Here is a 14451-nt window from a genome sequence, read left to right as displayed (position 1 = left end):
AGTTATAAACAACATTAAAAGCTTGATTTTCACCACAGGGGGACTTATTATCCAGTGATCTGTGTGGTCTAATTGACAGCAGTCTCAATGTTTTTTTTAATTATTATTAAGAATTACAAAGTGCACAACAAGACTATTAGGAAAAGCATATACATTTTGATTTCATGTTGACTTTAAGTAAACAACCTTTATCTAATTCTTGTGTAATTATAAGGATGCATACTAATTCATATGATCTAATATTATTTGAGAGACTATATTTGAAGAATTTATTGGTTTTATCGCAGGACCATTCAAGTGCAAAAAGCTAAAAAGTGATTAAATATAACATAAAATATATGCTTTCCCTACAGTTCATTCATATTACTGTACTTTTAACCTCACAAATGTTCCTGGACATGTTATTTGTCAACTGTCCAGCTGTATTTACAGACAAGGCCAGTGCTTTGAATTTGCAGCCTCATGCTAATTTGTCCGTCAGTCATATCCGATAAAGTGTCGAGTGCAGGCAGAATGTCACACTCAGACCTGGACAGGAACATTGTGTTCCAATCACTGACCCAGAAGCCATTTACCTTTAACTTGGCTTAGCTGATCTCCTTAGTAAAGACTGGCACGGGTGATTGACATCTGCCACAAATGACCACTGCAACAATCTGTCTTTGACATTTTCAACTAAGAAAAAAAAACGATGGGATGTAAAAACAACACCTCAGGACCAGCAAGATTATTTTCCCTCCTCAGGCCCTCACTCTGTTCCAAAACCTACTGAGATGCCTATAGCGTCAGCATTTTAGGGCGTCATAAGTGTGCAAAGACCTTTCCAAATGGGCCTAATTTTAGCCAAAGACAGAACAGCATGTACCCTTTGTGGAGAAGACAATACCAGGATGCATTACAATTGTATTATATTGCAATTCAATACTGAATAGTATTGATAAAAAAAAAAAAAGTGTTATGTGTGTGTGCTAATTTTTTAATTTTCGCCATTATCTTAGCAACAATTACTGTAATCAATTGCCAAATCTCCCATGTGGAGCCCTGTATTTTGTGACGCACAGAGTTGATGCTTAAGGCTACGTCTACATAAATCCGGATAGACGCTCCACACTAGCGTTTCCCAAGAGTTTCTCATCCACACTGAAACGTCGGAAAATGCTAAATTCACCTTACAGCGCATGCGTAAACCCTCATAAAAGCTCACTGAGATGATACAAACAGAACAAGACTATGGGCCCTATCTTGCACCCAGCGCAATTGACTTTGTATACCGACGCATGTATAATTCCTATTTTGCACCCGCGCACAGCGGACTTTTCCTTCCACAGACGCACGTCGGTAAACTAGGAAATGCATTTGCGCTCCCGGAGGCGGTTCAGCGCAAAGAGGAGGCGTGTTCCGGCGCAAACGTTCCCTGGTGCTATTTTGCAGGTTTAGAAAACAATTCCGCCACTGACCAGGAAAAACCTAGTCTAAAGTCAGTGGCGCGTTGCGCATGTTATTCATAATGCTATTTTAAGGGCGAATGCTTGGCCATAATCAATGTAGCGTGTGCACAACGCGCATACACTTTGCTTATCTCATCTACACACAGACGCAGCAGTTCTAATTTTTAGAAAACCATACATTATTACAAGGAAAAATATTAACACACGAGGGAAATCATTGTTGTGTCCATGAAGATGTGAAAAAATAGGCATAAATATACATTATACATTTACCCAAATTATTATATGCCTGTTTAACCGAAGCTAATTTGGGTGGGTTTCTCCATCCCCATACAATGTCACTTCTCTGTGTTTTACGGCCCTGACGAGAACGTCGGTCTCCTCGGTTGTGAACCGCTCCTGGCGTGCGCCTTGCAAATCCGCCGTTATAATAGCAATCCGCCATGGAACAAGCGCGCCTGCTCTTAAAGGGAATGTGAGATGTCGCTCTGATTGGTTTATTTCACGTTACGCCCAATCCACACCTATAAGTAATGAAGCTACTTCAGACCAACCCATTTTAGATTTGCGTCGGGCGCAAGAGTCATTTATCCCGCCGGTATAATAGCAACAGCGCCTGAGATCCGCCCACAAAGTTACTTGTGTTTCGCGCTTGATACTTGCGTTTCAGATCGTTAAAATAGGGCCCATACTGTAATCAAGTTATCACGCAATTCTTCTGGCAGGATCATTTTATTCAGCAAAATATCACCATTCACTGATCGCTCTCCAGGTCGCTCTCACTCACCGTTATATGTTTGGTCTAAAAGAAAACGCAACTGCTCTCATGTATTGCAAATGCGAGTGAATCTTCTGTCATCTTTGCAGGACTGTGATATGAAGAGAGTGCAAAGTAACATTTTAGCAATTGTGTGAAATTGAATAGCACATAACAGACACAATACCGGTATAAACATGAATATCTATGGGTTCAATATGAGTCACATGACTAAACGTAAGTCAATACCTTCGTTTTCACAGTCCACACTACAACCCGAAAACAGCGTTTTCAAATGAATCATCTTTGGAGAGTGTTTTCAAAAAGCTTCGTTTTCGTTGCCAAAAACGCCGTCTCAGTGCGGAAGGAACGCCGAAACAGAGAAAAAAAGATGCGTTTTCAAACGAAAACGTATGAGTGTTGACAAGGCCTAAGAAGAGCACTTCACACCGATCACTCACGAGTTTCCATGCCAGTTGGAGGCTGTCGGAAGATACCCATGTAGGCAGCTCACTAGGTTTTGGATCAGAGCTACTGCATCAAAATATCCCAGCCGCAACCACAGAGGTTTGGTTTTGTGATTACAGCTGGCAGTAGACTCTAAACTTTTACCCAGAAGCTACGTCTCTAATGGAACCGTTCTGTCTTTCACAAAACCCAGAATTTGACACCGCTCATCTCACAGTTGGCGGTCTAGAAGAGAGATGCCCTTTCCAACGCCACGTCTGTCTGCATCCCTTCGGCAACAGCAAATGAGGTCAAACGTAGCTCCTCTTCTAGGAAAAGTGATCGCCATCTTTCGCATAGGAACATTGCAGAATTATACAGAAAGATGAAGAATTGGGGTTATTCTTTACACCCAACAGCCCTTGTGTGTTCATATTTTGGCTGAATTTAAAGTCCAAGGTCCATTTTAATGTTTTTTTTTATTTTTTTTTTACAATGTTAAAAACCCATTCCACAGATTTCACCCTCAAATCAGCACAGAAGAAAGTCTGTATACTCCTTTTGAGCCGATCCTTGAGCATGAAATAACACAATTTTAAAGATGAAAGAAATAATTGATGGCACCAAATTATCGTCAGGGCTCAAAAGTAATATTTTCATACCTTTAGCTGTAAATGTGTGCTCTGATCTCTTCATTTCGGGGACATTTTTGTTCTTTTTTTGTATGCAGATCTGTCATGGTAGATCAATCATACTTAGTCCCAGCAAGCAAATTTGCATTTAAAAGACGTCTAATAGCCGTCCAAATACAGCCCTGATGTCTAGGCTAAAACAAGGCAAAATTTGGGCTGTCAGTGAAAATGTAATAGATGTCTAACCATAGCCGAAGAACAGACTATAGTCTTCAATTAGATAACATGTCAAAGAAATGAAACCAAACACCTTGTAATCTCTGTTGACTTTGCTTACATGATGGAATATCATACATCTCGCAAGTTATTTTGGCTAAAACAACGTGTAACCAAATTCAAGGTTATTTTGGCCAGAAGTGTGTTACTCATAGCCGGACTATATCGGGTCTAGTTAACCGTGAGACGATGGCTATTGCTTGCTGGCGTCTGTTCAATGTGCTCGCGGTGCATCAGAAAACTGGTTTATAGCCTCTGTCTTTCTCTCATATGCTTTTCACCTGCAAAAGCTCTTTCTTAAACATATTCAGCAGTGACATGCTATACTAATTATTAGCATGCACTGTATACAAGTTTATGACCTTGTATTAATTAAGATTATTTAACGTTCACCGCAAATTTTTAAATTCTGTCATCATTTACTCTCCCTCATGTCATTCCAACACCTCAATGACCTTCTTTCTTCTGTGAATCACAAAAGGAGACATTTTGATAAATGTTCATGTTGTTGTGGATACAACGTAAGCATATAGTGATTATGACCTGATCCAAAAAGGGGCAAAAACGCAGTAAAAGCAGTTTGTCCAGATTCTCCAGTCATTTAATCACTTTGTGTGATGAACAGACTGAAGTTTAAGTTGTTGTACACCAGAAGTCATCCCCTCCGCTGTCGCTCGCGAATCTCAAATTGCATATATTCAGACTTAAAGGGATACTCCACTTTTTTGGGGAAATAGGCTCATTTTACAACTCCCCCAGAGTTAAACAGTTGAGTCTTACCGTTTTCGAATCCATTCAGCCGAACTCCGGGTCTGGCGGTACCACTTTTAGCATAGCTTAGCATAGATCATTGAATCGGACAGGACCATTAGCATCGCTCTCAAAAAAATGACCAAAGAGTTTCGATATTTTTCCTATTTAAAGAAACTTTGCTGCCGTACCATGAGTCCAGCAGGCGTAATGATATGACGCAGCGCCTGAAAATAGTCCCCAGCTCAGTAACTTCCAACGTAACCGGGACTAAGTTTGTCTAACCTATTAGACCTATTTTCAGGCGCTGTGTCATATCATTACGCCTGCTGGACTCATGGTACGGCAGCAAAGTTTCTTGATTATTACGCAGGAATGAGAGTATAGTTCCTAGCCATATCAGCCTAGAAAATCGCAACTTAGTACACGATGTAACTACAGAAGAGTCAAGTTTTAAATATGAAAAATATCGAAACTCTTTGGTCATTTTTTTGAGAGCGATGCTAATGGTCCTGTCCGATTCAATGATCTATGCTAAGCTATGCTAAAAGTGGTACCGCCAGACCCGGAGTTCGGCTAAATGGATTTGAAAACGGTAAGACTCAACTGTTTAACTCTGGGGGAGTAGTAAAATGAGCCTATTTCCAAAAAAAGTGGAGTATCTTTGCACACCGAGTCCGAAATTCGCATCCGAAATTTTGCACGTTAAAAAATAAATACAACCTCACGTTGTGTAAATCACGCTTGCACACTGCCTTCGAAACTTTCGTCCATCATAAAAAATTCGAATCGGGTTTGATTTTCTGCGTTTTTCGCATCCGTAGCAAGTATTTTGAATGGTGTTTTGAAAATTCAGAACCACCAAATCACAAATATTCACGAATACGACTCGAATACGATACGATTCATGAAAATTTCGCACTCAGTGTGCAAGGACCTTTATGGTTTGGTGCTTGATCATGTGATGTGAGAACATTACTGACAATCAGCATGGCACCTCATCATGTGGGATATTTGAATATCAAAATTTCAAAACATTTATAAAAAAAGTGATGACAGACATTTTCTTTAGGGGTGAATTGTTCATTTAAAAAAAAAACATGGCTGTTAAAATGGCATTGAACATATAAAAAATATATAACAACTACTCATTTTATGTCTTTGTTTCAAAATACATTTTTCCTCACCCATTTCTTGAGTCCTTTCTCTTCATCTCTGGAGTGTATTTCAGCACCTTTTCTCTTCTCTCGATTGCTGTACATTTTCACACTCACTTCTCATGCTTCTTTTATTTTCTCACCCTGTCTCCCCCTTTCTTTCTTTCTCTGTCAGATCTCTCTCTCTCTCTCCATCTGTCCTGGGGGCTGCGGGTACTTTCAGTGTGTCTGGACTCCCCGTTTCCAGGAAATATCATGTCAAAGCAAATAATGCTTGCGTCCTTCCCAGCACATAAGACAGATGGAGAGAGGAAGCAAGACCGAGAGAAACACAAAAAGGTTTGGCTGTGGTGTTCACAAAGACACCTTTATTCAGAAGCCACAGAGAGAAGGAAGATTAAAGAGGACGCTTATACAGCAGACATAGTGGATTGAACTCGGACATGTAATATGGAAATTAATAAAAGGCATGTAAACAAAGTCCCGGTTCTCTTTATTTGAAATATAGATGAAAAAAGACTAAATACTAGATGAAAAATTAAGCCTAAAAAACTTGCATGAAAATTTAAAATATTGCCTAGGCAAGTAACTGAAATAAAGTCAAGTTCAAGCTGAACTGAATCCGAAATAAAAAAAGTTAAATAGAAATATTAAAAACAAAAAGCACATTACTAGATTACTAAAACCTATATTCATGTGCAAAGATGGTGACTTTCATAACACCAGAAAGTTATCTTATTGAACTTATGTCATGAGTCTCTTTAATAAAAAAAAAATTCATATAAAATTGATTTTTTTATTTGCATTATGCTGAGTATTCGGGGGGTGGGGTGCATAACTGTCACAAAAACAACGTCAGAATGAGATTGTCGCTCTTTCATAATCAAACTGTACAAACCATATTTAGCATTTCAAACAACACTGATTTGTGAACGTAGCCAGAGAAAACAGTCGGTGGAAACTGGAGAGACAGACGGGATGAGAGAGAGAGAGGTGTGGGATAGAGGTGTGGAGGGAGTGTGTCTAATATTAGTCCGCTGTGATGTCATGATTGAGGGGGGGGGGTTTGGATGTGTGTTGCGACTCAAAGAGAGTCGAGAGCTCAGGATCCTGAACACTGTGTGCAGATTCTTTATTCACTCCAGGATGTACTTTAGCCTCCCGCTCTATTTATAACCCCTTCTCCGACTCTCCTGCCCCTCTTCTTTCTCTTCAGCCTGATCTTCCTCGGCTCGTTTTCCCACTCGGACATCATTCAGCTGTTTTGACAGGCCTCGGCTTGATGATTACACAACCAACTGTTCGCCTGTGCATCGCTTTATAGCATTCAACCAAACAAACGTACGAATCAAGAAATGATTCTGATAACTGAACGTCATCGCATCCAATAACAGTTAATGGATTACCTGCAACCTTCCGATGATGCGTTCATGGTGATATCGGAATATACTACTTCTTGGGATTTAAGTCTTTGTAAACCAGTGTTTCCCAAACTTGTTCCTGGAGGCACACCAACAGCAGACATTTTCCAATTCTTCCTAATCAACTTCCAAATCAGTCTCCAAGACCTGAAACTGAAGGGTCAGATAAGCGAAGACATCTAAAATGTGTGTTGTTGGTGTGCCAAACCCCAATCCAAATGGGTTTAGGAGAGATCACAAACATGGCGAAGTTGCTATAATAAATGTGCATGAGTAAAATGTTTAATATGTCCAAGAACATTTTACAATTTATTTTGCATATGCATAAGCATCACTGTTCTTCTGAATCTTAAGAGTGATCTTTGACAACAGTGAATGCAATTGTTTTCCAAACATTGTCCAAGTACTAAAAGAACCATTAACGGAGCCATTAAAGGGATGGTTCACCCCAAAGGAACATTTAGTCATTTACTCACCCTCATGTCATTTCTGTCTTCCGTGTATCAGAGAAAGTCCATTTCTGAAGAATGTCCAGGGGCTTCTTTCACTTTTGAAGAACCAGAATCGTTAAATGGAATCCTTACGATTCCCATTCTCAGTAAAACTACAATTACAGAGATATATACGACACACACTCAGTGTGCAATCAAACTGTGGCAAATGAATATGCCATAATAAAATTAATAAGACACTCGATCTCAATATTACTTGAGCATGACAAATGATTTCAGATGCAACACCTTGTGTGGTGACAAATTCAGCCGTATTGACTTGGCAAATGATTCATTGTTGTTTCTATTTATAGACAATTACATTATTAAGATTACACATATTTACCATTAAGCTATGAACGAATAGATATACGAACGAAAAAATATGATATATGAATGAATAAATATGCAAACCACTCACAATTTCGCTTTTGGAAGCAGTGATAAAGTAACGTTGAATAAAGACTCCACGCCAGCTGATGTACAAATAATTGAGTCTATTTTATTATGGAACATAGTCATAACTGTGCTCCTTAGCTCCGCCCACCCTCACATCCAATCACGTGGAAGGGTTTGGGTGGGACAGGAAAACAAAAACAAAAAAATTCAACCAATAAGATCACAGTCCGCTCGGCCAAAAAAACAGGAGAGGCTCAAAATTGGGAACGCTTTACTGTCACGCCGCCGGACGAACGTCTCGGACGCCTCTAGCTCAAACCACGGCCCCCCCAAAAAACAATAAACTCTCTACTGCCCACTATACGATTTCCCAAACATTCACCAGCTCCAGAAAGCGGAGTAAAGGGTGTAGACACAACATCAGACTGCGTGTTGTACACTACACCTGTATGCTACACTCTTAAGAAAAGGGGGTTTACCATTTTTGGTTCCTTAAAGAACCTTTCAATGAACAGGTCCAAAAAATTACTATTTTACACAGTAAAGAACCTTAAAATGGAAATGTTAAAGGTTCTTCCTGGAACTACAGATAAGCCAATAAAAACCTTTATTGTTAAGAGTGTACATTTCTAAAACTCTACCGTGGCTTTCTGTCCAAGCGTTCATGGAATGTTCGAAGTTTTGTGACAAGTATGAGATTGACGGAAGAGCTTTAGGAAGAGCGAGGCGTCTGAAACACAAGCCCGACTTCAACACGTCATCGCACGCGCGTACGTATAGCGTCTCATGAATAAACAAACACTCAAGACAAAGCAACAACAGGAATGAGAATGGAAATGAAGGGGAAGAGTGGATCTAACACAGGTTAGACGTTCTGACACACTAACATACAGGATGACTTGTGAAAACAGTACGCAAACCCTTTGCCAGCCGCTCTGCGTTCCCAAGCACTCTCCCGGGCGCCTGAACCTCGCTGTGTTCATCAACGTACAGTAAACGAACAAACATACAACCAATAGAAAGGAAACAACACATGCCATATGATGCCACTAGGTCATTTACAAAAAACATTGAAAGAAACAAATGACAACGAGGAAAGAATGAGAGGATATAAAAACATATGGCATCCCTCTGCATTTACAGAAAGCATGTTTAACTGGCTTTAGATCGCGTCTATACTGTTATTAACCTCTATCGACACTATTCTGTGAGTCGCTCACAGGCAGCTAAATCTATACAGTACCGTTATTCTTCATAGATTTATAGTTTTTTTGTGTTTTTTTTTACACTGTACAAAGTTGGCAAAAAAATACATGAATAAATACACAGATTGTACACATCGAGCGTGTGTTGAGACGTCGCCGGAGAGGTGTATCAGGGGGAACGAGAGCGAGCAAGAAGGACGCAAGCCCTAATGTTCTCAGTCTATTCAGAACAAATGCTCGTGTTATTGAAGTTTCATTACTAGAGTCGTCTTTACGCCGGTCAGCACATTATAACATAATGAACTTTATAATTAAAACGTGTGTTTGTGTTACTGAAGTGGCTTTGAGGCTGCGACGCGGATTAAACTCAAAGTGCTGAGCGCGAGAGAAACAGATTTTATTGCCTGTAGATTATTAGAACTTGTTGTAACTCGATTTTTTTTCATGCTCGAGAAAAACTTGCCTGCGCAATTGCTGTCGGCCTGACAACTTTAATGATTTCTCATGTCTCTATGACATTCTGGTGCTGAAATATGGCGCTTAAGGGCTTAGAGTCTGAACATACTTTTATTATTGTCCAAAAGCCGAAAATCTGGTGAGTTCTGATGCCAATTTCATGCGTTTTTTTGGGGTGCTATTTTAGCTTGTTTAACTGCATACACGTTTAACTTACAAATAATCAAGAGCTCATAAGCCAATCAAAAGCCAATTATTTTCTTTTAATTTTGCTGCACAGTTTCTGCACGATCTGAAATTTTACTTTACTAATTTTTTAATTGTGCAGGTCAACATCTGTTCATTCGAAATGTGCTATATACATAAACTTTAACAATGTGTTAACTTTTGTTCGTTCAAATCACTAACCTTAATTTTTAAGCAATAGTGATGACGCTTGCCTTAAACTGGGATAGTTCACCCAAAAATGAAAATTCTGTCATTTACTCAGATATTAGATAACAGATATTTTGAAGAATGTTGGTCATTGACGGCCCCCATTGACTTCCATGGTATTTTTTCTATAGAAAGTCAATGGCAACCTGGTTGCCATTGACTTTCTATAGAAAAAATACCATGGAAGTCAATGGGGGCCGTCAACCGTTTGATGACCAACATTCTTCTTCAACTGTTTGATTACCAACATTCTTCTTTCTTCTTTCAAAATATCTTCTTTTGTATTCAACAGAAGAAAGAAACTCATACAGGATTGGAACGACACAAGGGTGAGTAATGATGACAGATTTTTCATTTTTGGGTGAACTATCCCATTAACAAGTAGCATACGAGCCAGCTCATCAGGACTTAGATTCGAGAGAAATTTGGCCGGAGGCCTTCAGTTTTTAGGGTTTTGGCAGTAAATTTCCGTGTAGAGAGAGACAGGTGGATGATATCATTAAGCCCTGCCAATCACACCAGGCAGCAGCATATGGGACGCAGACAGGCTTCATGCGCTTGTTCTACACACGCTGGACCGCGGCGAGTGTGTATCTGTCTCAGCTGGCTGCCGACGCAGTTCTGAGAGCTAGCTGTGCTAGCGTTTAAAACAGATGCAACCCGCATCAAACTAAAACAACATGGTGCCATTATGAAACTCGTCACACACAGACTGTAGACGTGTGCATGTGTGTTGTACAGCTATTTTTAAACTTCTCCCTTCGTGTGATTGTCTGGGGCGATTTTCACCAGTTTGGAAAAGACGAGCAATGAAAATATTCTCTTCCACGTTAAAAAAATATACTATTTAAACTGCATGTTGTCAGTTACCACAGAGTCAGACTATAATTTCAGCTGCATTGCAAATGCACAATGACAAAAATCAAGTTTTTGTCTCTGTCAAGACACATTTTTGTTTGGTTTTGCGGTAAATGACATGGTATCGAGCCAAAAACACTTTTAATATGAGGTGTGTGACGTGATAAGACAATTTGGTTTGTCGCCTACTTTCTATTATCGTTGCGTTGCATTCACAGTGAAATCTCATTGGTCCAAAATAACACTACTTGTTTTAATATTAAACATCACATTTTCTAATTGGCTGTGATTTTGCCACTTGGGAGTATTTTGGCTTTCGATGACGACAGGAAAATCACTCCTTATTAGGTTTGGAGAAATTATAGGTAAAATGATGGGCTGGGTTTGGCAGTGTGATGTCATAGATGATTGGCAGTGCTATCTTGCTCCTTCGTTCCCCCTCAGCCTCCGCAAAAATACGACAGACGTGAAAATCCCTCATTCAAGAAGAGCGATCGGTCTCGTCATCAACACACGGTTCATCAGGAATATCTGTTTTCAGTACAAGTGACAAACAGAAACATGTACAATAAATTTCTTACATTTTTGCTCAGTTATATACAAAAAAAGTTTTTCAAAACATGAAATCAGGAGACTTCTTCCACTTATCATCAACATTTATGATCAAGAATAACAGAAAAACACCGAGCACGCACACACATACAGACGCACAGAGAGTCGAACGGAAATAGAAAGAGAAGAAGAATTATTACTTGTAGCGTCGTTTTTAACGTCATTCAGAAGAAGTCGCACTAAAACCCTGACAGGGAGGAGTCACGCTTCCTGACGGACAGCTCTTCAAACCAATGAAGAGAAGCGCACGGGGAGCTGGAGCTGGAAGTGCGTGAGACAGATAAAGAGAGAGAGAGAGAGAGAGAGAGAGAGAGAGAGAGAGAAAGAGAGATCCAGAAACTGACAGACAATTTGGACAGCAATCTGCTGGAATATGTCACAATCACACTATGACTGACCATCACACACACATCACATCACAGAACCAAAACCGCTCTAGTAAAGCTCTCCTGTCATCAGAGAGAGAGAGGAGTTACCCGTCCACAGGTCAGATGAGGGTTTAGATCTCTACTAAAGATCTTATTCAGAGCTAAAATTGCACAAAAGTCCACGTCAACAAACTACATGAAGGTTGCGGCCGGCTTTGCACAGAACAAGAAAGACAAAAATGCCTGCTGATGCTTTGTTAGCGGGCTTATGGTGGCAAATGATCAAACAAATGATATATATATATATATATATATATATATATATATATATATATATATATGGCTTCTTTGCGGGGACACCGGCTTCACCTGCCATGTCTATCGGCTCGCTTTCGGGTTAAACTTGGTTATTGGTTGCCAGGTTCCGGTGACAAACGGGTTGAAATTGTATATGATGTGTGGATTGTGTGAATATAATGCATTTAATAAAAGATCTGCCAACTGGTCAACATTAGACAAACATATTGGTCCTATTATTGATAAAGGAGTTTGGGCCATGCCAATTACGGGAGTTTCCCGGGAGAAATAACAAACCGGGAGGGGTCCGGGAGATAGGGCTAAAAAACGGGAGAAACCCGGGAAAAACGGGAGTGTTGACAGGTATGGACTAAATGGAGATTTGTGCTGATTACTTGGGAGAAAAAGACTCAAGTAATCGCACATGCATCTCATCAAGTGTACATGTTGTAGTGTACGCTCAGCAAATTACAGATTACATCTCCTCACTATCTCAACGATTTCTCAGAGACAGAAATGAGAATAAATGGAGATTCGTGCTGATTTTTCTCCTTAGAAAATGACCCTGATCATCGCACATGCATCTGCATCTTGTAGTGTGTGCGTGGCAAATCACAAACTAGATCTCCTTACAATCTCAATGATTTCTCAGAGACAGAAATGAGAATAAATGGAGATTCGCACTTATTTGTCTCCTTAGAAAAAGACCCAAGTAATGGCACATGCATCTCAAGTTTACATTTTGTAGTGTGCGATCTGCAAATCAGACTGCATCTCCTCTAGTGTTTCAGTAGAGATCTCAGTAGGCGCGTTTCCATTACAGATTTGCGCAAAACTTTTGCGATTTTTAAAAAAATGTCGACAAAAAACTATTGCGAAATGACGGCGTTTCCATTGACCGATCTTATGCGACTAAAACTTCATTTTTTCCTCTCGCGATCAGTAAAATCATTCCAAAAACCATGAAAACAGACGTTGGTAGGTTTATGTACTGTATCCCAGCCACTGCACTGGCCATTATTATTAATGGAAGGAGATGCATGTGTGTTTTCCAAGCATTAATGGTAATGACCCTTATACTTGTTTCTGGGTGTTTCTCCCTCATTTCTGCTTCGAGGTCTTGATTGTGGCATTTATTCGAGGTTTAGAATCCATTATTCCTGTAATTCTTTCGTCTTATATAAATTTAAAGAACTCTGTCTCGTATTCTGTCCAAACACACCGCATCATCTACGTCAGGTGACCTGTAAATGCGCAAAAACTGTTTCCATTGCAGTTTTGCGAAATATTTATTTTTCGAATTGCCTGCAAAACCACCTCATGCGAGCGTAAAAACTTTTTTGTGATAAATGGGAGTTTTTGCGAAATTGACGTGTTTCCATTGGGCGTATTTTCAATTCGCAATTTCAATTTGCGCAATTTGAAGGGTAATGGCTAGTGACGTCTCAAACGAACAAGTCACAGATCTCAATATTCTCATCACATAATCTCCCAAGAGTTTCTGCAGTCCACATTCATTTTATAGCTCTTACGTTCACATACAACCTCATTCGTGATAAACGAAACATGGCCAATAATCGAGAACCGAACAAGAGCAACTGCTAAGCAATAACATGAGGAGTTTACGAGCTGCTGAAGCGAACACCTCACACTGTAAGTGTCTCCAGCTGAGAGCCGCATGATGCAACCCGCTGCAAACATGCGCTAAACTCATTTCTATTCTTTTTTTACTTTCTCGCTCTCATCTCTGAAGAGCAGCTAATTGTACGGAGGAGTGACTGATGTACGGCGTGTGAATCTGTCTTTCTGATGAGGTTTGTGTGTGTAGGAGCGAACAGGGAAACTGCAGCTGTGTGTGTGGGAGATGCGTGACGTGCTCACGCATGTGGAAATTTTTTTTTTTTTATTATTATCAGAAATCTGGTTCAATGAAGAACTGAAATTATTGTTGCTGGTTAATGAGCTGAAAAACAATTGCATGCATTTGTGATTCTTTAAACCAGCATGAGTGTGTGTGTGTGTGCGCGAGAGAACTTTAGCCCAGTTTTCCTAAAAAAAAAACACACAAAAAACCCTAAAAGGTCCAGGCAGAAAATAATTCACAATGACACTGACTGCCAAAACAATCATACCGCTCAATAACACACACACACACACACACACACACACACACACACACACACACACACACACACACACACACACACACACGTGAACGCAGGTGCACACACACATAATGAGCTGGTCAGCACAGGGGTCAGTGACCATCACACACACACACACACACACACACACACACACACACACACACACACACACACACACACACACACACACACACACACACACACACACACACACACACACACACTTAATACTGCTGACCGAGTCTCATGAGAATAACTGCTAAATAAAGCTCAAATGTCCTGCAGCATTTACTGC

At 40.0% G+C, this 14451-nt stretch overlaps 2 long non-coding RNA genes across 2 annotated transcripts; one reads left to right on the top strand and one right to left on the bottom strand.

Moving 5' to 3' along the window:
• Positions 1 to 5226: 5226 nt before the first annotated feature.
• Positions 5227 to 7865, bottom strand: LOC309490132. The gene is made up of 3 exons (XR_014202593.1): positions 7801 to 7865; positions 7365 to 7435; positions 5227 to 7041 (listed from the first exon to the last, which is right to left on the bottom strand). It is a non-coding gene; the product is annotated as an uncharacterized lncRNA (long non-coding RNA).
• Positions 7866 to 9941: 2076 nt separating this feature from the next.
• LOC309490137 lies at positions 9942 to 13901 on the top strand. Its single transcript, XR_014202598.1, has 2 exons — positions 9942 to 10008; positions 10045 to 13901. It is a non-coding gene; the product is annotated as an uncharacterized lncRNA (long non-coding RNA).
• The last annotated feature ends 550 nt before the right edge of the window (positions 13902 to 14451 follow it).

The sequence above is a fragment of the Leuciscus leuciscus genome (assembly GCF_965113295.1).
Source record: "Leuciscus leuciscus genome assembly, chromosome: 25".
Lineage (NCBI taxonomy): Eukaryota > Metazoa > Chordata > Actinopteri > Cypriniformes > Leuciscidae > Leuciscus > Leuciscus leuciscus.
The sequence above is the reverse complement of the archived record's forward strand: the minus strand, read 5'-3'. Positions and strand labels throughout refer to the sequence as shown.